This window comes from Cebus imitator, unplaced genomic scaffold, assembly GCF_001604975.1.
Source record: "Cebus imitator isolate Cc_AM_T3 unplaced genomic scaffold, Cebus_imitator-1.0 Scaffold10, whole genome shotgun sequence".
Classification (NCBI taxonomy): Eukaryota; Metazoa; Chordata; class Mammalia; order Primates; family Cebidae; genus Cebus; species Cebus imitator.
This window is the reverse complement of record NW_016107325.1, coordinates 9770059-9797204: the sequence shown is the minus strand read 5'-3', so window position 1 is coordinate 9797204 and position 27146 is coordinate 9770059. Positions and strand designations below refer to the sequence as shown.

The window sequence follows — 27146 nt, the reverse complement described above, 5'->3', positions numbered from 1 at the left end:
GGAGGAAGAGGAAGGGAGGAGGAGGAGGGGAGGAGGAGGAGGAGGGGAGGAGGATGAGGGGAGGAGCAGGAGGGGAGGAGAAGGGGAGAGGAGGAGGAGGGCAGGAGGAGCAGGAGGGGAGGAGGAAGAGGAGGAGGGGAGGAGCAGGAAGGGAGGAGGAGTAGGAGGAGAGGAGGAGCAGAAGGGAAGGAGGAGGAGAAGGGAAGGAGGGGAGGAGTAGGGGTTGGGAAGAATAACTTATTCAATACAAAGTTCCAAGTATTTGGTATCTGGTGCTCAATGCCTATTCTGTGCACAATGCACAGTAGTTGAAGCCGGCAATCATTCCAGTTTAGCCCCTGTGCTGGGTGGATGTGACTTGGGGACACTGGCTGTGTAAGACTGTGTTAAAATAAAGTAGATGTGCACACATGTGAGAGACAGAATTTTGACAATTGTTCTAAGATCTACAGTCCCCGCTCTGAGACAACTTTGTAGAGGAATCATCCTGAATAATGCACCTCAGAAATATTGGGGGCAGCTACTCGTCCTTTGCAGACCCCCCTGGGCATGTCACGCAAGATCAACAGGAACTGCCATTTCCCCTGAAATCCTGTCTTTATGAGGTGATCACAACCAAATTGGATGATCCCAACACTGCCTTTCACACCCCTGTGAGTGGAATCCTCACCCTATGGTTAGGCGCAGCAGCGGCGAATGGTCTCTACGGCTGATTCAAGGATAAATATAATCATTCCTGGTACTATAACAAAAGTGTTTGTGGAGTACGGAACTTGTAGAAGACTGAGAAATGTATGCTTATATAAATATAATATCGTTTGTCTTCAAACAATTTTGTTATGCTCATTTAAAGAACCCCAGGGTCAGATGTCTGATTATACGTCTTATGAAAAATAAAACTGACATAAACCCATTTCATAATTTAGCAATGTGCATCTAACACTTACGATTCAAATCTGCTCTTTTCTAGTATTTGGGATTTAATTGAGAAAGTCACCTAGAACCCATTTTTAACTTGTGGAAATTCCTTCAATACTGCAGTCCTGGTGGAGAAAATAAAGCAATCTCTCCTTGTTCCAGCCTCCTTGGCTTCCTGGTTGCCCATGGAAATTACTGCAAATTGTCCTACAAATCCCAGCTGCCATCTTGAGTGGCAATGATCAAGGCACACTTTCATGTTTTCAACATTTTCTCTAAAAGGGTACCTTTAGTAGGTCAGTGAGGCATATAGCTATTGTTGGCATATTTCAATCGGTAGACAAGGTGGCCTGCACTGAGATCACCGAAGGTCCCATCCCAATGATAGCATTAACTATGAGATCAGCTTGTAATAGTTTTAATAGGTAATTCAATGATAAGCTATAAGGAAATAGAACTTGTTTAAAAGACTGTCATCTTGTTCCTGCCTTTAAAAAAGCTCTTTTGCCAATGCTGGGGTTTTCAGAATAAACCTGTTCCTGTCAGAATCACAGAATTTGAGCCCTCTAAGTTGACGACTTCTTCCTGTCTGGAAGCCTGGCGCTCATCACAGCTTAAATACGTCAAAAGGGAATGATGGTCTACAAACACAAGTGGAGTAATTGTCTGGTGTTTTTCAAATGATAATAAAACTTGTAAGTTCAGTGAAATAGTTTAATTGAATCTGCAATTGCATCTCAAACTACAGCACTGCAAAATTAATATGCCTGCAACCAGCACAAACATCATTTGCTCTCCAGGACAGCTTCCTGACAGAGCAAAGGGCCAGGGACAAAGAACTCTAGCCAGAGAGACCAATCTGCTGTGTAGAGCTGGCCCTATCTTTTTAAGAGAAGAAACAACTGTCATGTTAATTCTATTTATAATTCATTTTAAGATATCAATACCACTCCAATTTTTGTACCTCCACATACAAGTTGAAGTACAGCTAGCAAAAATATATGCAACCCATAATTAACTCATCTACCAAACAACAAAAATGAATTTCCATTGTTTTCAAATAAGTGTTGAAATATAAGAAACATTATTACATGCAAAAAAGTTTCCAAAAGAATAATAGCACTTAGTCATTCTATTTCAGTAAAGTGGACAAGAGTTATTATAACCAAATTAATCTTAGGCTATTTATAGATGAGGTAGTGACCATAGGATTCTTCCATTCAATCACCCATGTTCAAAGTGTGCAAATAATTTTCTAAAATTTTTCAGGTAAGAATTCTCTATTTAAAGGCATAGGAAGAGATACTACAATTTCTGGGAATCTGCTGGAATTATAAGAGAATCTAGGTGACGAATTAGGTAAAAAATATACTACTTAAGGAAGTAGATGATTTTCCAGAAAATTGTAAATTGGTAAGACTGGCCCTAGAAAAGGTACAAAGTAGACTAGACAGATTACCACAGAAGTGACTGAAAAACATGTTTCAAGTTCTATCACTCGAATAGGTAATTAAGACCAACAGGGTATAGCGAAGCCTTAGAGAAGCTTTATAACAGGTTTCCACATTACTTAAATCATATACTTCACCAATAAAACATTGCCTTGACCTCAACAAATTTTTCACTCATTCCACAAATGTTCACACTTCCCCACTTACCAAATTTAGAGTCCATTTTTCATCATGGCAGTCCCTCCCTTGCATATACACTCACCTCCAAGGTCTTTCTCTCTCTTTTTCAAACTACGTAACAAAAAAAACACCTGGTTAAATTCAGGTCTCCTCCTGCTCTGAACCTGCCCCCTAGAAGCTAAGTAGGTGACTGCAACTAGAGAAAATGTAGGATATTGTGTTAGTGGCATAACTTTTGGTATATGACCACAAATGTAAGTAGGTCCCCGGTAGTGCCTGGTAATCTTATCACACTTTCCTTGGCAATTCATGGTTCAGCTCTATGACATCGCTCAAAGAGGCACCTTTGCCTCTTTTCAGCCATCCCACATTCCTTCCCACCTCCTCACTCTCAGTTCATGATAGTGCTTCTAAGAAAATGGAAAGAGCCACAGTTAAATTTCCTCCCTTTCCTATCAATGTATCATCTATACATTTGACATTTGTGATCATGTAGTCTGTCTTCAATCATGTTACGACGAAGAAACGTCCTTCTCCTAAGGTCAACCCCTTAGCGTAAGCCTTAGATTCCATTTCCTCTCACCAACGACTTCAATTATACCTTCTCCCATGTCATCATTTTTCTCCATTTTACTGGATTATTCCCATTTGTATGCAAATATGTCATAATGGCTCCCATCTTAAAATTATTATTTTCTTTTACATTAGCTCACCATCTCACAATCACTGCTCTGTTTTATGACAAAACTTGTTTAAAAAGTACATTCTCTATTCCTCAGCTGCAATTCTACATTGAACTCCTGTCAGTTAGGCTTCATTTCCACAGCTCTACTGAAATAACACTTATCCAGGTCAGCAGTGAACTTGAATATTGCCAAATCCAACGGTAAATTCTCAGTCGTTATCCTCTTCAATCTCTCAACAGGACTTTACTCTTATAATCACTTTCCCTTTCTTGACATATTTATTCACTTGGCTTCTAGGATACCACACACTCCCAGCTTATCTCCTAACTCATTTGTTGCTCTTTTTCAACTCCTTTGCCTGATTTCTTCCATTCTTCCTGGACTCTACATGCTTTAGCAGACTGAGTTCTGAGGCTTCTCTGATGCTCTCCAGGGAAATCAAACCCAATCCCATGTCTTTAAGTGGCACCATTTATTGATGAATCCAAAATTTAGATCTATAACCTGAACCTCTTCTCTGATCTTCAGATTCATATCTACTGTTTACTGTATTCTCCAGCTCCATTTGAATAGCCAATACTTCTCAAACATAGTATGTCCAAACAATAATAGTAATAATAAATAAGAAGGAACAAAAGACAGAAGACACAAGCTCCAGGCTTCCACCCTCTCTGGGCTTCTTTATGTCGGGAAATGGCATCATCATTTACTAAAATGCTCAATTAAAACCTAGCTCCTTAGTGAAAATGGCTGATTTTAGGACCTGGAAAGAGGAAATACAACATGAATCTGAAACGTTGTGCAATACCAGAAAGTAAGGAAGAAGAAAAATAAGATAGTGCAAGGCATGTCAAAAGGATACAAAAGCAAACCTGAAAGAGCTCTCAGTGGTCAGAGTTGAAATAGTTTAGGCAACAAACATTAATGATAGGATTAGAGTATAATAGTTCCAAGAAAGAAATGAGTATCTGTGAGCTATATGGAGCTAAATAAATGACTGAGTAAACAAGTAAATGAAAGAGAAGAGAAAAACTGTTCCTTACAAAAGGTTTCCAAATAAAATATATAGATCCTCCAATTTCAAGAAGTGAAGCTTGATCACTACCATGGACTTTGAATGTGAGCTGGGTTTGGTGAGTTGTTTCAAAAATACAGAGTATGAAAAAGTAAAAATAGTAATGTTACGGTGTATAAATCTAGCAGACACTATCTCAACCGACTAATGTTACTATTACCAGTGATACATCATGCTGATATTATATATCCCTGATATTCAATATGAAGAATACTTTACTTCTCTGGTGTTCTTCCCAAAAGCCCTTACCCAAAGTCTAATCATTAGAAAACATCAGAGAAAACTAAGATCAAGGAACATTCTAAAAAACTTGACTCATGCTCTTCAAAAAAATCAGGATTGTTAAAAACAAGGAAAGACAGGCACTGTCACAGATCAAAGAGACTAAGGAGACATGATGATTGAATTCAGTGGGGTATCCTTGATAGGATCGTATATCAAAAAAAGAACATTCATGAGTAAGATGTGAAATCTGAAGAGTCTGTACCTTGTTTAATCGCATGGTACTCAGTGATAATTTCTTACTTTCACACGTGTGCTATGGTTATGTAAGAAGTTAACACTGGGGGAAGCTGGGCAAAGGGTACATGAGAACTCTTTGTGAAATTTTTGCAATTTTTTCAAAAATCTAAAATTATTTGAAAATAAAATGCTTATTTTTAAAAGCCTATAAGTGATTCATGTTCATCTCTTTCTCTCACATCCCACAGCCAATCAGCATTGCCTTTCAGCTCTGCCTTCAGAGTGGTCAGATGGATCCTGAATCTGACCACTTCCCAGCAACCCCACGGCTACCACCTTTGCCAAGTCCCACATCTTTCACTTTCACTACCTGACAATAACTTCCTACCCAGTTTTCACACAAGTGTCAAGCTCTTTTCTGACATCTTATATTTGTTATTCTTTCTTCTGGAAGCCTCGTCCTACCCCAGATATTGCATGGCCTACTCCTTTACTTCATTTGGTCCCCAAAATATTCCCTTTGGAGAGGCCTTTTACAAAAATGTTAATTTAATATAGATACCCCCATTTCTTTTCCTTAACCCTACCTTATTTTTCTTCACAGCAGATTTGTGACATTGTGGAACTATTTAGTTATTATCTATCTTAATTACCAATGTAGACATCATGGGGGCAGAGCTTTCTCTTGTTAATGGATAAACAAACAGCTATTACTTGGCATTTATGGGAAAAAGTATAATCTTATCCAGAGCTGATAGGAGTATACGTTTTACTGCCTTTTGGAAAAAGCAATATGCTAATATCTATTAAGTCAGTGTTATTCCATAAATTTCTGTCTCATAAAAGGTAAAGTGCAAGTCTATAAGGATATTTTTTAAGAACATGTATTACAGCCTTGTTCATAGTAACATAAAAACTAACCTGAAACAAATGAACATCCGTGTGGGAAAGAGAGACTAAACTGTTATATGTTCATACATTACAATATTATACAATTATTAAACAAATAAAAGTTACTAAAACATAGCTATGACAAACAGCTTGGGGAATTTCCATAAGGTGCTGTCCAATGAGAAAACCGAGATGAAGAAAAATGTATAAATATAATCTGCTTTTTTGACAGAAAACCCTCATAGAAAATATGGTCCATTTTTTGACCAAAAAAATCCTCATAGAATATATACGTGTTTATGACTATTCAATATTTTAAAAATACAAGAAAAAATAAAAATTATTTTGTTAGTAAGAGTTACAGACAGGGGCAAGAGATGTGAATGAAGAACAGAGCAGAAGATGAAAAAGTCAAGCTAAAAAATAAAAAAAAGAAAGAAAGTAAAAAATATTAAATGAAGTCTGTGATATGATAATATCCATGCTTTTACATAAAAATCTTTGTGTTTGCATAAAAGAAAATTATTCAGGGAAGTGAATTTTAAAGTACAGAATGGCTTTTGGACATGGGGCTCACAAATTTTTCAAACAACTATCAATTTTTAAATATAAAATTGATTGTAGGATTCCTTAATCTTACAAAGAAAACAGAATTACTGATAAAACTGATCAGATTCCCAGGAAATGAATAAATTCTTACAGATGGTCCTTGGAACACAGCTCAACTGCAGACTATGTTAGTCAGTGTACTTTCATGTTCATCTGCAGAAAATAGAAATTGATCCTAAAAAAAGAAAACGTGATATCCACTGATAGGAATAAAAGAGGGAGACCTTTACAGAATTTGTTAACTCAACTTTTAGTTAATTAAGCAGTCCACAGCACTTCCCTTAATTAACTAAAAGCTGAGTTAACAATCACGGTCCCTTATGCCTGTAATCCCAGCGTTTTGGGAGGCTTAGGTGGGAGGATCACATGGTCAGGAAATCGAGATCATCCTGGCCAACATGGTGAAACCCCATCTCTATGAAAAATACAAAAATGAGCTGGACGTGGAGGCAGTCACCTGTAATCCCAGCTACTCGGGAGGCTGAGGCAGGAGAATCCCTTGAACCTGGGAGGCAGAGGTTACAATGGGCTGAGATTGCACCCCTGAGCTCCAGCCTGGTGACAGAGTGAAAAAGAAAAGAAAAAGAAAATGCGGAACAACCACAGGCTTTCTGATAAGAATATGTCCATATCTTTTTTTGCCACAATTAGATGTTAGCAGTATCCCAAATAGTCCCCTGTAGAAAGTGCCCAGCACATAATAAGTATTTATATATGTTTAAGTACCCTCATTACACCTCAGAAGCATTGCATGTTGTGGCAGACACAAGGCATATATAATTGTGCAATTAGTCTAAACCCAAATTGGTCTGTTTGTAACACCATAGAGCACAAAATGCCAATGTCAAGTATAAAGTGTAAATAAAAGAAAAAAATGTATGATATCCATTCTGGATATTACATGAGGGAATTTTATTACATAAGTCTATTTGTAAATAGACTTCACAATAGATGCCTCCATAATAAAGTAATTTTACTATAGGGTGAATACAGAAGAAGCCCTAAATGAAGATTTTTTTTTAAAATGTAGAGAATTCCAGATCCAACACTGTTCAAGAGAGAAATATTAGTGGCATGATGATGTAATAACATGCGCTTAGGTTCTGGAGTACCAAAAAACAGAGGTTCCCATATTTCTGAAATTTCTAACCTCTGTGACTTTGAACAAAGTACTTAACATCAGTCTCTTCATTTCTCACATAGGCATATGAATTTCAATTTTATACTATATAGCGAAAATATGTAAAACATTTTACTTATTTTATATCATGGGACTTACAACCTATCCTCAATATGTTAGTTTTTTTTTTTATTAACCAGAAAAAGAAAACAATAGAACAGAATGTGATAGCATATTTATAAATTTAATAAGCAATTGGCTATGAGTAATTTCCACTATTCACTTACAAATTATTTTATTGCAATGATGTCTTGAAAAATATTTAGTTTCATTTTTTTCATGTTTACGAACTGCGAGATCAAAATGAATTACTAATACGGCGTCCATTGTTATTGGTGGCCCAACACATTTTTCTTCTTCCTACTTTTTCTAGTAACATATTCCATGTCTCCTTTCTTATTACCACTACAATGGAGAAATGAACGAGACAGCCAATCCAAGGACCTCATCCACTGGTGACAGTGTTTGATTGAGTGAAGGGTATGCGACCAATGCTAGGGTTATCACTCAGGTTCCAGTTTAGAAAATAGAGTCCATGCCAAGTAGTCTAACGATTCCTGTGTGAATAAATTTCATACAAGGAAGTAGTTACAATGGTTTTGAAGGAGCTGAGACCCCAAATAAAACAGAAAAAAGAAACTCAGATGTTAGCAACAGTGAGTAGATGCTGCCACCCCTCAGGCTGGAGGCACAAAGGAAGAGGTGGTGTAAGTCACCAGAGATCAAAAGTGGGTGCTGCCTGCTGGGAGCTGAATCCCTAGGGAGGTTGTTGCATGGGGGCTAAAAGTACAAAAGTTGGGCCATTGCAACAAGGCCTGAATGATGAGAAGATGTGGTAGCCACCGGAAATACCACCTGAGGCATGGATGGGTGGGTGGGAATATTCTGGTGTATCCCTTCCCCCTGCCTTCCATTGTCCCACCAGTGCCTCTTGTTTGCTGAACCCATCTGGAAGGGAGTAGGCATGGAAATTGGGAAATGCAATTTGACAGAGATCCTATCTGAGCACAAATGGACACATACTTCACGCATTAATATAATCCTTGAGATCTAAACTGTTGGAGCTAGGGGTGTAAGAGATGTCTTCTTATCTTCAAGAACAGAGCAATTTGTATGTCTATAAGTAGACAGACATCTTCCGCAGATCATCTGAGAAACTCGTGACCCCATATACAGTAGGAGAAAAGGAGTCCTTCCCATAGTGAAGAGAGATCCAAGTGAACCATCATAGTGGATACAGTAATTATATAGATCATAGTGAAGAGAGATCCCATAGTGAAGAGGTGGTGTAAGTCACCAGAGATCAAAAGTGAGTGCTGCCCGCTGGGAGCTGAATCCCTGGGGAGGTTGTTGCGTGGAGACTAAAAATACAAAAGTTGGGCCATTGCAACAAGGCCCAACTATCTCTCTATGAAAGATCCATCTTAGTGGACAGGGTAAGTACTGAGGTTATCATTTAAATCCCCAATTCATTTTGGCCTAATGTGACCTACCCCTGACTATCTCAATTACATGAGCTAGGATATCTCTGTTTTATCTAAGTTAGATTGTGCAGGGCTTTGGTCATTTGCAATAAAAAGTCTTGACCAACATAACCATAACCATTAACTTTGACTGTTTTAAAGAAGTGCCACAACAAATACCAAGTATTACCAGTAAAAGAAATGAAATTAAAGAATGCTTGTGGCTAGGTATTACCAGTAAGAGAAATTAAATGAATGTGGTTATGTTGACAGGTCTTTGTTGCCATAATACTGAATGAATTCTCTCTCTTTTATCTTAAATAAATAATTTAAATTAAAAAAAAATCAGAAGTTAGACAAGTAATCTATCTCAGCCTTTAAAGACAGAGGAGCCAGTTGTATTCTTTGATTCGTGTCTGGTAATCAGACAGAAAGAATGCAGATTAATGCCAGATGAAGGCTATCCAAACAAAAATTCACTACAAAGAAATAAAAATAAATCTAAAGTTAATCTGCAGCTATAGAATATGAGATGGTAAACAGAGGAATGTTGTCCTCTTTTATCCTACCTCAATAATTAAATAATTTTTAAAAAATAAAGTGAATAATTTGTTTGACCCATTTGAAAAAAAGGTGCAGGAGGCTCAGTCAACTTCTGTATCTATTTGCTTCCTGAAACCTCATGTTTTGAGTTTTTTCTTCTTCCACTTCAAGCAATGCCTTTATCTTTTTATTACTCTCCATAAGTGGAAAATAAACAGAAATCAATGGGTTTTCCTTTATAGGACAGAAATCACTGGAAACTCAAAATTGGTTAGCAGTTTGGGCTTGTTTGTTCATTTTGACCACCTAAAACTGAGTATCAGGTCTTGTCAATAAACATTTTTGTTGAAGAATGAACTTATAACCCCAATCCCACAAAATCTGCTTCCATTTAATGATGTACTTTCTACAGGTTGAAGTTTTTTTAGAAATTAGAGTTATTTTTTCTCCAATCCATACAATGTACTAGTTGATGATTATATTTTTTAGCACGGTTTCATGTCGATTAGTCTGAGGTTCTCAAGTACAGTGTAAGTTCCTTAGGACAGAAACATCCTTTTCAGTCTGCTCAGTGTAGTCTTTAACACTCAGTGTGCTCCATAAGTCCTCGTGTAAATAGAATTTTAATAAACTCTTGATATATGTAAAGAATTCATATCCCTTCAGTCGTGTAAGATACTAAAAGCAGAGACATGAGAGTTTCAGCATTTTACAAGACTAATTTTAATGGTAATCAGCATAGATGGTTAAACTTGATTAGAATCTCAATCTCTATCACTTCCAGTGGTACCGTCATTTTATTCTAATTAATAATACTGTAGATAAGAATTAAAGGATCACTTGTATTTAGTGCAGAATTTTTTTAATTAAAGATTTTGAAAACACTCTGTTATATGGCATGGAAATGGAAAATTATTTTTATTTTCTTGTAGAAAGTATAGCATACTATAGTGGTTAACAGTGCTGACAGTGAAGTTTGAGCTGGTTTTAAGTTTTAACGCCAGCGTTTATAACTTGTGTGGGCTTAGATAAGCTACTTATTCCCTTTTCATCTTGGTGTCTTATCTGTCACATAAAAATAATCTCTAGTAGGACTACCACCCCTACTCACCTCATGTGTTGTTTTGTGAGGATTAAATGATATGATGCTTCAAAAACACTCAACATTAAAATGAAGGATCAGACCCAAGAGGGTTGTTGGTAGTGCTGTCTTGTATAATATTCATCTTATGATCTCTCTTTATGTGAATTTGAAATGTATTTAAAAATGCATTTTAAGATAATCTTGAACATTTTTAAAGGTCTCTTAATGCACATACATTGCCAGATTAATTAGATACTTATGTGAAACTAAAGAAATTAATTTATAATAAAATAGAGTCAAAGGCAATAATAGTTTTATATTAGGAAGAATACTTTCAGTTTATCATATTAATATGTCAAAATGGGATTATCTTGCTATGTACTATTAGGAATTTGATACAATATTACATTCATTATTAATTAGAAAAAATTAATGGAAGAATAGCTCCTCAATTTAGGATAAAGTATAACCTAAATTAAAGGTGAAATGTTGGGGGCATTTCCATTTTTAAAGCACTATACCCTTTCTAGTACCCAAAATAACCTTTTAGGACATGTAATTACAAATCCCATTCATATTAGACACAACAATTGTTAAAAACTTAGCAGGGAATATGCACTGCAAAAAAGAAAAAAAAAACACAAAATTCTGCTGTGCATAAAATAATAGTTAAATACCAAAAGATATCTAATGTGTTGCCTAAATTAATCCACATATTTAATGTAATTCCAATGCCATAACAATGATTTGCTTAGTAGCTTAACAATATTCCTCTAAAATTTAAATAATAATCCTGTTTGGTAACATTAAACTTTAAGAGTATGGTAGTGTGCTGTTTTTCTGTTCATAGTGGTGAGTTAGGGAAAATTGAGAACTCTCATCTGAGATAATAAAATTTACTACAAAGCCATGATATAACAACACTAGACTAGTGTTGGTTTTAAAATAACTAGAGCATGTAATAAAAAGAAAACTACAGACACTAATCACGCTATATGTGATAATTTAGCATAAAAACAGAATTAAAAATAAATAAAAATACTATATTCAACATATGATTTTAGGGAAACTGGAAAATTATCTCTAAATTTCACATATTATGCCAATAAAATTTTCAAATGGACTAAAGGTTCAAATACATATAGAAATTTATGAAATTTATGAAAATCCTAGAAGCAATTATTTGTGTATAATTGATCTTGGCAGCAGTTCCTAAAAACTAGATCCGTAATATATTTGACAGTATAAATATATTTCACTAGCAAATGTAGAGTTAGAAGAAAAATGACAACATAGGGATGATACTGTTTATGCATTCACCAAATTACTAATCCTTAATATTATAAAGCAATGAAAACCACTATCGTAATAAAACCTGGACAGGCAATTCACACACACACACACACACACACACACACACACACACACAAGGGAAGTGATTAAATATGTAAACAATTAGCCTCCTAGTTTGCAGAGAAATTCAAGTGCAATCATTAGTATGTTTTTACCAATCATATTGGTCTATGTATGCATGTGTGTGGGTCTATAATGTGTGAACATATGCATGTTTTTATACACACACACACACACACACATACACACACACACAGAGAGAGAGAGAGAGAGAGAGAGAGAGGAGCAGAGTGAGAGAGAAAGAAACAGGCAGACATAAGAGACAGACAAAAAAACACCTAACCCAAAAAAACACCTAACCAGTTTTGGTAAGGTGTTTGGTAAGGTGCTGAGGAAATATGCACTCATGTGCTAGAAGTGGGCATATAAATTGCTGAACTTTTTTGGAGGGCAATTGAAAACAATACCCTTTGAACTATGATTTCCACCTTTAGAGATTTACTCTGAGATTAATCTACAAGTATGTTATAACAGCAGTAATTATATTGGTGAAAAATTCTAGAAAACTATAATGATAACACAATATATCTAGTTAGGATAAAATATGTGAAAATATATATAAATTTTAAAAATCACACAGAATTCTACCACTTGTTGAATATTACCATCTATAGAAAATGTGTGTTTTTCTTTTTCCTTCTGGATCTTATTGTACTACATATTTATGATTTTACAAAAATTAATGAAATTAATATAATTTTGCCAACTTCTTTACAAATGTGAATATATTTTTATCTCAATAGATATATTTATTCAACTGTTTTTGTTGACTTTGTAATAATTAATTATGTGGATTTTCCAAAGATTATTCAACCAATTGCATAGTATGTAGGTTTTCTATACTTTTTCACCATTAAAAAAATACTGTAAAAATCACCCTTAAAGCTAAAATTTTTTTTTTACAATTCAGCTTTTTAAAGAAACAAACAAATGTTTAATCATCAGTTCTAAATATTTCAATGTTCTATTTATTAATAAATGAGAATGCTGAATTTTGATGAAGCTATGTGAAGAGTTTGGGAAGTTACCTAGTTCATACTGACAATACTTTAGGCATAAATTGGAATCTTCATGAACATCTGATATGAAAACATTTGTTTCAATAAACCTGGGCCTGTTGAAGAAGACCCTAATTGTGTTTAACCATCTTAATAATTGCTATACAAGTAGCCTATTTCAGTTGACTCATGTGATGCTTAAAATGATAGAAAACATTTCATCAATTGAATCTTTTTTAGTAAAAACATCATGAACATGCCAAACAAAAATAAACATATTTAGAAACTAAAGTAAAAATTATTAAATGAGATAATTTGTTTAAAGCATTGTGCACAATGCCTGGCAAATGATAAAATGCTCAATAACACTTGCTCTTCTGATTATACCCATTAAGCAATGTGGGGGAGATATAGGACAGAGGTCCTGCCCTCAAGGAGCTTAAAATCATCATAATTATAAATTTCAACCATTTCCAAACTCTCACTACAAAGCTACTACAGAAGAGCTACTCTGTTGAAAATAATAATGTTGATATAGGATGTGTTTATCCTTTTTGGACTCTCTTCATTCTTTAATTTTTCATTAAAACATTTGTTTATCGGACATTGAAAGGCATTTTAAAAACATATAACTTTTATTATTAGTGTTCATAAATTACTTAGTCAAGTTTACTTGCTAGGTTTCCTTTTGCAGCCTCTCTAGCTTTATGCCTATTTATAAAAACTCTAGGTAAAAAGTATGACGTGTGTGTGTGTGTGTGTGTGTGTGTGTGTGTGTGTGTGTGTGTGTGTTTTGAGACGCAGTCTTTCTCTGTCGCCATGCTGGAGTGCAGTGGTGCGATCTCAGCTCACTTTAACCTCCACCTCCTGGGTTCAAGTGATCCTTATGCCTCAGACTCCCGGGTAGCTGGGACTACAGGCGTGCAACACCATGCCTTGCCAATTTTTGTATTTTTTGTAGAGATGAGGTTTCACCATGTTAGTCAGGATGGTCTTGATCTCTTGACCTCATGATCTGCCCACCTCGGCCCCTCAAAGTGCTGGGATTACAGGTGTGAGCCACCATGCCCAGCTGACATCTGTATTATATAACAATGATCTTAGCATAACATTTCATTATAACTGACTAATGACCACTATAATGGACACCCTAATCATCAATTCCTTTGGTAAGTAAAGAGTTCTTGAAATATATATCTAAAAATGTATATAAATCTGGAATATATACTATTCTTTCCAAGCCAAAATAATGGTTGTCATAGAAACAGCAAACAGCAGAAAGTCAAATCTGACATAGCAAGAAGATAATGGATAGCATCTTTGGGAGAAATCATAAAATAGTACAGGCTATGTTGGAAAAATTATCTATATGTAATATTAATTGCCACGGCTTCTTCCAAACCAAGGTTCTCAAAGATAGAATTAAATATCCTAGCCTCTGATAAATTTAAAGCATATATAGTCTCAAAAATGTGGGAGTTAAGCATTAAAACAAATTTCAAGGTCAAATATAAAAAGCAGCCAGAAACGGTGGCTCATGCCTGTAATCCTAGAACTTTGGGAGATCTAGACAGGTGGATCACCTGAGGTCAGGAGTTCAAGACCAGCCTGGCTAACATGGCAAAACTGCATCAATACTAAAAATACAAAAATTAGCCAGGCATGGTGGCACATGCCTGTAATCCCAGCTACTCAGAAGGCTGAGGCCAGAGAATCTCTTGAGCTGGGAGGTGGAGGTTGCAGTGAGCCAAGATTATGCCAGTGCACTCCCGTCTAAGCAGCAGACATATTTCGTCTCAAAGAAAAAAAAAAAAAAGAAATATATATATATATATACACACATATACTTTATTTATATGATTTGTAAGCAAAATATGTTCATTTACTGTCTCACATGATACTTTGACCAACATTATAATCCAATGGCATAAAAATATATAACAGTTTATATATTTTGCATGTCTATATGACACAATGGGACCCACCTGAGAATGGGTGTGTCCAATTACATTTACCATGGAAATATCTAGTGCTTTTTGAACTCTCTCTAGGAATATTTACCAGCCTTCGGGTTGCTTTTGAAAATTGTTTTAATTGAGGTTGAATTTTTGGTGTTTTCTTTCCTATTTTTTTTTTTTTTTTTTTTTTTTTTTTTTTTCTTTTTTTTTTTTTTGGTAATGCTAAGACTGTTGCAGTTATATGTTAAGGAATGTAAAGAAACTTAAGAGTTCACTATACAAATCAAGTTTCATAAAATTTTATTCAAATGTCTAGAATTGTAAATTATATAACTCAGTCTTTGCTACTACTCCCTTATTATAATATTTGTGACATAAGGGCAAAAGCAACAAACTGAGAGTCCATTGTAACTTTAACTCGCTGAAAATACTTTTCTACCTGAAAATTAAATATCATTGAAAAGATCTTTTTCAAGTGTTTATGTGCCGGTTTTTGGTTGAAAAGAAAGTTACATTTTTGTTTTGTTATATTTATTCTGATTGCTCTTTCTTCATTGCATTTAAAAACTGTGCTTTTAACCTTAGTTCAATTCTCAATGGAATTCAGTAATTTTGAGACTTATTTAACTATTCCAATTCCTGCAAGATCACTGTAACTGAACATGTAAAACATATGGTTTTAAAACAATAATTCCGGGCCCTAAACATTCCCAGCTTATTTACAAATTTTTCAAGCAGAAAAGAAGGATTTTTTTTATATACAAACATGCACTTCCCAGAGTGAATGGATTAAATATTATTGCCACCTATTTAGAAATCACACTGTCTCTCTTTTTTTAAAGCAGGACCACGTTTAATTCTTCCTGCATTCCCTTGCATACAAATACTCTTCCCCCAAGCTGTCAGAAAGCATCAGACTGCCTGATCTGCACAGTGAATTTTAAAATCTTCTGAGAAACACAAGGACATTTGCTTCAGGCACTGATTTCATCATCACCATCATAAACAATAAGAATAAAGCAACTCAAGCTCTGGTATTTAAACTAAAGCTAGAAGATGACGGTACTTTGAAGATGGTTAGTAGAATTTTAATCACCTAAATTAGTTTGGATCCATTTTTCAAGCCAAGATATTTCACAGTTGAGCAATCATTTCTTTATTGTCTGTGACCCCTCCTAGATGGCCCCAAAGTAAGAATGTGACTCTCTAACATGAGGTTTATAAAATGCAAACAGTATAAGATTTATTTGTAAATAAATTACACTGTTAGATGAAAATGTTTTGATCACTAATGTGACGATGGTATCTTTAATATTTAATAGCAACTTTAATTCTTGTGCTCCCTATGAAATGCAACTACAATATCAATTCCACCTACCAACATCCTGATAAATAATAGATGTGGGAAATTGGGAGGTTTTCTAAGATGTATTTGGATCTTATGCTAATAAAGCCATATCCTTCAAATGACGTGAGCCATAGTACCATTAACATCACCAGGACTATCTCTATATTTAGTTTTTCATGATAGCTACTTAAGAGTTAAAGACCACAGTGATTGGTGCTTTTCTAGATTCATTGTTATAGATAAACAAAATTTTATTTGAAATTTGGTCCAATTGTGCTTTTGAGTTTAAAGCCAAATTTAAATGAAGTTTGTTGGGGATTAAAACAAACAAGCAAATATAAAATCCAGCTCTGTCCTTAGCCAGTAAAATGGAATATAATTACTTCATTCAGTCAGAAGCTGTGACTAAGTGAGTCCAATTGAAATGCAGGGTAAGTGGGTTTCTGAATTCTTAAATTATTGAAAAAGGAATGCAAGGTCCTGCAGTTCAAAAAATAGAAATATATTATCTTTTTTTCAGGGAGTCCAGGATACCCATTAATCCCTCTGGCAAAAAGTGATATATACAAAGGTTTTACCTTTAAAATAAATGAACTAACCCTTCAGTTGTTAGCTGCTGCTACAGATTGACGCTGCATACTTCATCTCGCCTACTTTTCATTGTAACATTTTCACGTTATCACAAGTAGCATTATGTCATCAAGACAAACCAATTTCCTTCATGTAAATGTAAAACAGCATGTTTGCTGTAAGACGTTTCCATCAATGTCAGTGACATACATGGAAAGTCTCAACAGTCTGCCCTGTCACTTACTTACAGAAAGGAGAAGTAAAATGTTCTTTCAAACTAAAATTGAATTCTCTGCCCACTATTTCATTTAGCTCATTGAATTTGTTCATAAATTCATCAGTGGCACTGTCCCACAGCCACAAAAAGGCAATAAGAAATGAGAAGCCAATTACATTTACCAAAAGATAGATTCATTCTAGTTATAAGAGATACTGACATAAAAGATACAGCCATGTCTTTCACTTGATGATTTGTGTCCCTCTACTTAGTAGTCAGGCTTGTCACTGAATCATCAAAGAGCCCTGTGGTCTAGTAGAGAGGTAGACTCTAGGGATCTACATTAAAGTCCTCCGCCACCAGTTCACATTTAGATTCTTGTCAAATTACTCTCCTTGGGCCTTAGTCTCCACATCTGCAAAATAAGGGAGTCAGCCTAGATGCTCTTGAAAGTCCTCCTGGTTCTCATAGTCTGAATTCAAAAGGAAGTTTGACTATTTACTGTTGTTTTTGTCTCAGTTATATACAGAGCATTAGATCCTCTTAAAAGCACTAACATGAGTTTTCTTCTTCAATCTGCCCAACTTTATAAAATAATTAATAAAGTGTTGAGTTTGTGATCAGGCTAAAAGTAACCCATAGTGATAGATAGTCCTCCGTAGTGTATATTGCCATTTATTCTTTACCCTCAAGGAATGGCTCTGATTACACACTCAATTACAAGTTGTTCAATGATGCATAACACCATTCCCTTCCAGAGAAGTATTGACAAAGGTTTCCTTCAAAACCCTTGAAAATTCATAAAGAAAAGTACATCAACAGCACAACAGGAAAAAAACTAATCAAAACTTTTCAGTTGCCCTCTCTAATAGCCTAAGTCTTCTCTGACCACAGTGGATATGTATGTATTTTCTCCTCTCCAGACTAGAGTAATGGTGGTGAAGTGGAGCAGTTATAACCACATGTCAAAATAGTTATTAAAAAATAAAATCACTCTCCACCATAACTGTTAACCTTCCAGGGAACTGTTCAGATGCTCAGAACAACTGCCTGACCTATAATTTTTCAAACCTTCCTAAACCACCAGAACATCACTTTCATCTGGAAAGCATCTTGAGCCATAATTGTAAGGCCTGATGGTGTTTAAATGAACATTATAGGTACTTTGTGAATTCAGAACCTATAGAAATCAATAAGTGTCTTGCATAGAGAAGTCCTGCATAGGTTTTTCCAGGAGAGGGCCAATTTGTAGAAAGTCATAGACACCAAGGAGGTTGTAAGCAGGCTGAAGATTTAAAAAATATATATCACAGGGGTGTGGAACACACTGCACCGCACTGCTAGATGAGGGAATATCTCAAAGATATAGAGTTTTAAACTGATGATTTTTTTAGAAGTGGCTAAAGGGGAAAAAAAAAAGATTGAGAAATAGTAGGCAGTTCCTGCAGTGCTCTAGGACTTGAAAAAGAAGAGCTCTCCCAAGTACACAGAAAGGGTTTGAATAGTGCTCCCAAGGATCTTGAATGTAAACATGTATTGTTGCTTGTCTAAGGTTAAGAATATCTAGTGAACTAATTCTCTCCAGCTTTTAAGATTTGTCAGAAATTAATTCATTCAGTCAATAAAAAACCTGCAAGCATCATCCAGTGCTCAGAACCCTTCTAGGCATCACAGGTAACGGCTCAGTGGAAGAGGCAGTATCAGTGCCATCCACAAGGTTACAGTCACTTGGAGGGAGGGGTGAAGAGGCTTTAGACAAATCCCAAACAAAACTTATCCTCTGAAATTCCACTCTCTGGCCATAACCTTTCCATGTAAACTGGAGAATCATATCCTCAGAACAGCTCTTGTGTTCTCCCTTCTCCCAAGTGTTCTTTTATCTCCTCCTTACTTTTTAATACTTTCTAAAAGTTCCAAATAAAAAAGATTCTACTTCAGTCAAGAGATACTATATTTTTATTCTAAATTTTTCTAACAATGATGAAGGAGAATTACGAATACCTAATAAAATTTTAAATCCCGGGGGAGAAAGAAGAGGATTAAAAACAGGATCTCATGTCACAGAACTACATTGGATGAACTTTAGTATGAATTTTTTTTTTTCTTTTTTTTTTTTTTGAGATGAAGTCTCACTCTGTCTCCAGGCTGGAGTGCAATGTCACGATCTCAGCTTACTACAACCTCCGCCTCCTGGGTTCAAGCGATTCTCAAGCCTCAGCCTCCTGAGTAGCTGGGATTGCAGGTGCCAAACACCTTTTATGTTGGATAATTTTTACCTTTACTCATGGAATACAACATTAAAAGGATGTTTACACCCCTCATCTCATGAGGGATGGGTGAAGGCAAGGGGCTTTCACTTCATTTAATTTTGTTTTGCATGTTAACTCTTCTAAAATATAATTTTGAGATTCCTTTTCCCTTAATAATTGAGGTTAAATGAGCACAGAGCTGTTGGAAAAGGATCACCTAGTTCACAGCGTTCATTTGGGCATCTGTTACAAGGAATGCAATTTGAAAATGGGTAGAATTTTAAGTCAGAACGTATCATACTAAGCTAGATGGTGTTATTCACATGAACTTCCTGGGAGAAGTATATACATGAAGAAAGCTGCCCTTACTCAAGTGCATGAACCAGGCCTTCAGTCTGAGTTTTACCTGTGTCCAACTATAGGATTTCAAGGCTTTCAAGGCCTTAATTTCACATAAGCAATCTTTTTAAAAACAAACATCATTTTCTCATCTAGGAAGTAAATGTATTACATTCAGCACTATAAATATTCTGCAACTCGTTGACCATGCTACAGCAGTTCAAAATGGCTTAACTGATTAGATTTCAAAAGATAGATTTATTTCAGCAAGCTGAAGACACACATTAAATTATTTTCAGTTGCTGTCTGCTTACCTCTGATTTGACTCATTTCTGCCTCCTGTATTCTCACTCCACAGAAATGAGTAGAAGTATGTTGCTGAAGTCTAATGAACCAAAATTATTTCATATGTTACAAATAATTTGGTATGATGAAGAACTTAAGAGCAGATACAAGCCAGTGAATAAAGCTAAAGCCCCCAAGAATGGGCCATGCAACACAATTTAGAGCACAACTGAAACAGAGCTTTAGATACTCACTGGTTAAATTATTAAAAGTGAACAGATTGACACTATCAACACTCTCAGCACTGTCACAGCTGAAAACTTCATCATCTGATTCCTGCACAGAAGAGCAGGGTGAGGAGCCATCGACTTCTTCAAACTTCCCCTTTAAAATTCCACTCATAGCTGCAGCACTGTCACATGTATCTGTAGCAGGAATGGGAGCAATGGAGCATTGAAATATTTGGCTGCTGACTGCATAGTCAAAGTCTCAAAGTCATTGGAGGGGGCTGCAAATTTTTGAACCACGCATACCACATTATCATATTCATGCAGAAATTATTCTTCCCATAATGTTGGAAAGCACTGAAGACAATTCCACCGAGCCGTTATTTTCATTCTCATTCTGACAACAGTGTCTTGTAAGAAAAAGTAAAAATTAAAAATACGAATACATTTGCTGTATAAGGAAATATGGCTTAGTGTTTTGAAACATCAAAATAGGAGTCAAATACACTTATTTGATTTGTTCTAGTAAATTGTGTACTGCCAATGACAGAGTCAGAGTTCAGAACAAAATAGATCACTCACTTGCATGCTGTCATATCCAGAGCATACAGATGAGGGTATGTCTGTCTTGCTTGGGATTTCTTTTTTTCTCAGGTATAAAGGCATCTACTTTCCTGGGGCTCTTTGTCCATCAAAAATCAAATTGGTTGCTAGGAATGGTGATACCTACAGAATTTAGATGCCTTATCATGTTTTCAGTCAATTTAGCAGAGCTACAGGGAATACTTGAGTCCTATGTCAAGGAGGCTGGCTGAATAGATTTTATACATGGTAAACCAGAGTCCCTAAATCTTTTATCGAATAAAATATTAATTTAAATCTCTTCGCTCTCTGTATCAACATGGTCAGCGAAAGCCAGTCATATGTAGCCTGATAACATTTCTTAAAATTTGTTTATGTCAATTTAGATGAATCACTAAACCTCTGAGAGTAGCAATTTCTTCATAGCTATATAGAGAAACAGTGAAAGCAATGGTGGGTTGCAAATAAAATTTCCTACAGTGATAGGTAACCTTGATAAGTAAGTTGAGGTAAACATAATAAAATCATAAAGTCACCTTAGTTTTCTCTTTTGTCTACTGTTATTTGCAACAAGGATACCGAGAAACACTTTACCTGAAGGAAAAAGATAGTATAAGTACAATAATAAAGGGCTTCTTATTCAAGGAGACAGCAGGTAGTAAGAAGTATGACCTGTGGAAGCCAGAGAAAGCATGCTCAGGCCAAAGTGTAAAGCTGTTACTTGGGTACGGGTTATTTTGCTCCGTGCTTTCCTTATTTAATCTCCTCTAACTCTGGGCAACGCCCCATTTATATTCAGAATCTGCATTTTTCTTTCTCTTGTTAATTTTGTTTACAAAGCCAAAGAAGCAATTTTTAGTTTGCATTGTAATTTTAATCCCAACTTGAACTGGCTCTACAAGATAGCACAAGATTGGTTTAGATATATAACTTGGAAGGATTAACAAACTAGGGAATCAAAATAGTCTCTTCCCCATCAGCTCAACCCACTATCTGAAATGCTCTTGAATAGAGATGCATCAGTTGGGGGAACAAACTTATTTTACAAAAGACACCTGTACAATATATGATATCAAGGAGAGGTGACATCAAACACCAGCATGGCAGTCCTATCTATGCCTTTCTGGTAGTAAGAATCAAGTCTGGAGTGACTTTTTTATTTTTAAGAAAGTAGCAAACTAAGGACTAACTACCCTCCTTGTGTCACTTGTGGACGTCATGCTCATCCTTGATTTTGGTAGCTGAAATTCCTTGGGGCATATTTATTCCAGGTCTTTCTGTTGACTGGCTTCCTCTGTTTCTGTATTTTCTGCTTCCTCATATCCCCAGCTTATAGATGGCTTTGGCTTCTAAGAGACTTACTTCTACCTTATCATATCATCGTGTTCTGCCAGCCTCCACACTGAACACCAATGACTCCTTTTTTTTTTTTTTTAAGGGAATTTGAGTATCATTCTTTGGTCATTTATGCTATTACATAGAAAAGGGATCTATTTTGCTGTCATTTGTTTAAGGGCCATTCATTATTCAGTAAACATCTATTGAGCTTTTATTATGTTCCAGTGACTATTTTAGATGCTGGGGAGTGATAAAGAAGCAACATCGAAGTTTGTTTTGTTCTTTTATTTATTTATTTTACTCTAATGGTACTTATTTACTGGGTGTTACTAGGGGAAGGGGTAGACAAATAAGAAGAAGAAACAGATAAATTAAATATATAAACATCATATGGAGGTGAATGCTATTGAGAAAAATAAGCCATTAAGTGACATGGTGACTACAGAGTTGACTGAGCAAGAACATTCCATCTTTAGTTGATCGGTGAACTAATGTCACTCCACCAAGAGGTAATAACATGAAGGAAGTGAGGAAACCAACAATGTGGGCTTCTTAGTGAAGAGCAGTCCAAGACAAAGGAATGGTGTGTGCCAAAGCCCAAGAGAGGCACAGTGGATGCCAAGGTCAGACAGGTCTTCAGGGCTAGACTGTAGAGAGCCTTTAAGGACTTCGGCTATTTCTCTAAGTGAGGTGAAAGCCACTATGGTTACCTAAAACTACAGGGTTTAAGTAGTGTAGTACCAAGATATGGCTTACATTTTAAAGGGACACCTCATTAGTTTGTTATTTCATCAGAAAACAGAGTGTCTATAGTAAAGAAGGGAGGTTTGATGGGAAAAAGAAAAAATCCATTAGGAAGGATTTAGCCACTCTGATGAGCAGTTACAGTCAGAAAACTAGTCACAGGGCTGAAGAGGTCAATAGTTCTTTTGGGGTGGCAGTTGGAGAATTAGAATTTAGAAAGAAGACAAAGTGGAGGGAAGGTCAAAATCCTTCTAAAAGGATTTTGTTTCTTAATTTCACCTAGGACCACCTCTGGTTTCTAGCTTTGTTAATTATTTGATGATAATAAGGAGACACCTTACTATTAGATTTAAAATAGGAATCATCCAGATACTTTGTACTATTTGCGGTGCTACTGTGGCAAAATGACAACAAAAATGTAGTCTTTCTTTTATCATTCTAAATAAATATTTATTTTAATTCGATAGAGAAAAGGCAATATATGGATGGTGATCATTCTCAAGGATTTACTTACTAATGGGAAAAGGGAGGCACGGAGTTAATAACTATTTTATCTACAATTCACCCTAAATTTATTTATTCAAGACTTTTCAAAGTCAAATTACAGCCACTACGTACTACAATAGGGATTGTAGGTCTCTGGCTCTGGGTTGACCCTGTTTGAAAGCCAAGCAGCCTGCATCTTAAAAACTTACCTGTAGGCCTAATGTAACCTTTATTTGTTTAGAGAGAGGCTCATCTTCAAGTGACATTTGGCAGTTTTAGAAATATTGCAGAAAAGCTTTGAAAGACTGAAAGCTATTGTTGATTTTTAAAAATGCTGTTGTGCCTTGTGTTTATTAGCTATAGGAAACTATTTAGAAATTAAGTTGTTTAATTGATTTCTTTAATATAAAATCAATGTAAATAATCTCTGTCAATGTGTTACATTTGCTCATACTTATACTTCTATGCCCTTGAGGTGCTGAAAATTCTTGTACAAAGTCATTAGAGAAAGATTAAATTGTATGATTACATATCTAGGTAAACACAAAAATAAGGTGGAAAAAAAAATCTAAAGCCTAGAAGACTCAGAAAGAGAGAGAGAAAGAGCGAGAGAAAGAGAAATATTGAGGGAGACAGTGAGAGAGAAAAGAATTGTTTTATTCTATTTTGTTTTCAACAATCTAATTCTACTGGAGTACACTCTGGTTGTATTGCTAAAATTGCGATGTTGTAATGATTCCATGGCAATAGAAGCAAGATCATACAGGGAAAGCTAAATCATGAGAGAGAATAAGATGCTACTCCCATTCAGATGTCTGCAGCAATAGATGAGAAGGGAGGAAAACTAAGGGAGAAGACAGTTACTATGAACATTCTTTACTGAGTTTGTCCCATCCACATAGCCAAGCAAAAGTGATCATAAACAATATTTTAAAATCATCCTATAATACAGAATGCTCTTTCTGACAGTATATGGCTGGAAAAAAATTGTTGGCAAACAGAGGGAAGTACAGATGACTTGATTTGTATTTTCTAGCACTGAAAAATTGTATTTGTTGTGCATGTTAGAAGTTAGAAAGAAGTTACTCAATTCTTAAAAGCCCCCTTAAAAGTCCTGTGTTGGTCTAAGGAGATGATACCTTAGTATGCTTTTAAAATAGATCTCCTGTAATCCCAGCATTTTGGGAGGCAGAGGCAGGTGGATCACTTGAGGCCAGGAGTTCAAGACCAGCCTGGACAACATAGTAAAATCCAATCTCTACTAAAAATACAAAAATTAGTTGAGAGTGGTGGTGCATGCCTGTAATCCCAGCTACTTGGGAGGCTGAAGCATAAGAAAAATCGCTGAACTGGGAGGTAGAGGCTGCAGTGAGCCAAGATTGTGCCACTGCACTCTAGGCTAGATGACAGTGGGACTCTGTCTCAAAAATAAAATAAAATAAATAGCTCTAATGAATTATTACTGATTCTATACATAATTATTCATTTTGAGAAGTATATTAAATACAATTTTCTTACTAGCTTTCCTAAGATAAAAATTGTTACAATTGCTGTATTTATCTAATAGAATGTTATAGTCTGAATGGTTCAGCCCCCTAAAATTCATATGTTGAAATCCTGACCCCAAGGTGGTGTTATTAGAGGGTGGAGCTTTGAGGAAATAAGTAAGTCATGAAGGTGGATGGGTGCTGTTGTAAAGGACCCCAGAAGAGATCCCTTGCCCTCTTGCCATATGAGGTTACAGCAAAAACATGGCTGTGTAGAAAGCAGTCCCTCACCAGGCACAGTATCTATCAGCACCTTGATCTTGAACTTCCATCCTCCAGAACTATAAGAAATAAATTTCTGTAGTTTATAGGCCTCTCAGTCTATGATATTTTGTTGTGGTAACCGGAACTGATTAAGACATAGAATAATCAGAGTTTGGATTAAAATATTCAAAATGACAGTTTAGTAACTTTAAACTTAGAGGCTTAAAAGAATGTAAGGAGATTATTAGTATTTAAAAGTAACAATAGAAAATTGTAAGTTACTAATTTTTATGCTGTTGTTACAAGAAACAACTGACTCAGGATAGACCACTTACAAAATACAAAGATAAAAATCTAAAATTGCCATTTTGAGAAAGAACTACAATGAATATTGGCTACATTGACGTTTCTACAAACAGAAGTTAGTTTTCTAAAATTCAGAGAGTTAGAGCTTAGATGGATCCTCTGCAAGGGACTCAAATGTTTGTTGTTACCAGGCAAGTCTGACAGACTACTACATTCAATGGTTGAGATTTTATAGTTATGGACAAAGGAACTGAATGCCCTGCCCAGAGCCTGGGTATACTTAATAGTAAACCTCCACAACTGTAATATACATATGTAAGTAAATATATATATGTAATTACATATGTATTACATATAACATATTACATGTGATATATGCATATATACATATATTACATGTGGTATATACATATATGTATATATATATTACATAACATATACTATGTATACATGCATATATACATATACTACATATAATATATTACATATATGTATATATGCATATATACATATACTACATATAATATGTACTACATATATGTTTATATGCATTATGCATATATTACATATATTGCATATAAATGTAATTACACATATTTATGTAATTATATAATATATGCAATTTCACATATATATGTTATACATGTAATTATATATATATGTTAGATATGTAATTATGTGTGTGTGTGTGTGTGTGTGTGTGTGTGTGTGCTTTCCCCCTCTCCTGCCACTGCAAGTACACTTGCTCTATAGCTTGGATATAATCATGGGCTTAGGTTGATTACAGGAGGTTAACTGGCAAAATCTACAAGAATGGGGACAGATTGTTGAAGGTAAAAACGGATGCAGAATAAAGGTGAATGTAGATTGAACAGTCCTGGGAATACAAGGTGAAAGTATATTTGATGACATGGAAGACAGATTCTGAGAAGGCTGGAGGGAAATTCCTAAATGAGAACATTGCTTTTTATCAATGTAGTCATAGCAAGCAAGAGGTGGAAGAAGCCAGCCTAGGTTGTAGAATCTAAGGGTAGATGCTATTTTCAAAAATTAGGAATTTTGGTATATCCCCCTTTGGGTTGAAAGGTAAATGGGAAGAATTGTTTCAACCTGAATTTGTGGTTATATCTGTATCCCTCAATTAAAAGCATATCTGTTGACTGGGTGTGGTGGCTCACACCTGTGAACCTAGCAATTTGGAAGGCCAAGGGGGTTGAACACCTGAGGTCACCAGTTTGAGAACAGCCTGACCAACATGGTGAAACCCTGTCTTTACAAAAAATACAAAAATTGGCCTGGTGGGCCAGGTGTGGTGGCTCACACCTGTAATCCCAGCACTTTGGGAGGCCAAGGTGGGCAGATCACCTGAGGTCAGGAGTTCGAGACCAGCCTGACAAACAATCCCAGCTACTCAGGAGGCTGAGGTGGAAGAATCGCTTGAACCTGGGAAGCAAAGTTTGTGGCGAAAAGAGATCTTCCACTGCACTCCAGCCTGGGCAACAAGAGTGAAACTCTGTCTCAAAAAAAAAAAAAAAAAGAAAAGAAAAGAAAAATTGGCCTGATATAGTGGTATGCACCTGTAGTCCCAGATACTCAGGAAGCTGAGGCACGAGAATCACTTGGACCCATGAGTTAGAGGTTGCAATGAGTCAAGATCACTCCACTGCACTCCAGCCTGGGCAACAGAGCAAGATTCCATCCAAAAAAAAAAAAAAAAAAAAAAAAAAAAAAAAAAAAAAAAAAAAAAAAAAAAGCAATCTACACTATTACTACTAATTTGCCTTCATTTATAT

General features: G+C 35.6%; 1 protein-coding gene across 4 annotated transcripts in view; it reads right to left on the bottom strand.

Moving 5' to 3' along the window:
* Positions 1-27146, bottom strand: part of CSRNP3 (cysteine and serine rich nuclear protein 3) — a 194687-nt gene that overhangs the window by 155001 nt on the left and 12540 nt on the right. For 3 of the 4 annotated variants that reach the window (XM_017548268.2, XM_037745764.1, XM_037745762.1), the window contains one exon: positions 20174-20344. The exons of the other annotated variant lie outside the window; for it this stretch is intronic. The gene's annotated coding sequence lies outside the window, so the exon portion shown is untranslated. The remainder of the gene's footprint in view (positions 1-20173; positions 20345-27146) is intronic. 4 annotated transcript variants of the gene reach the window in all.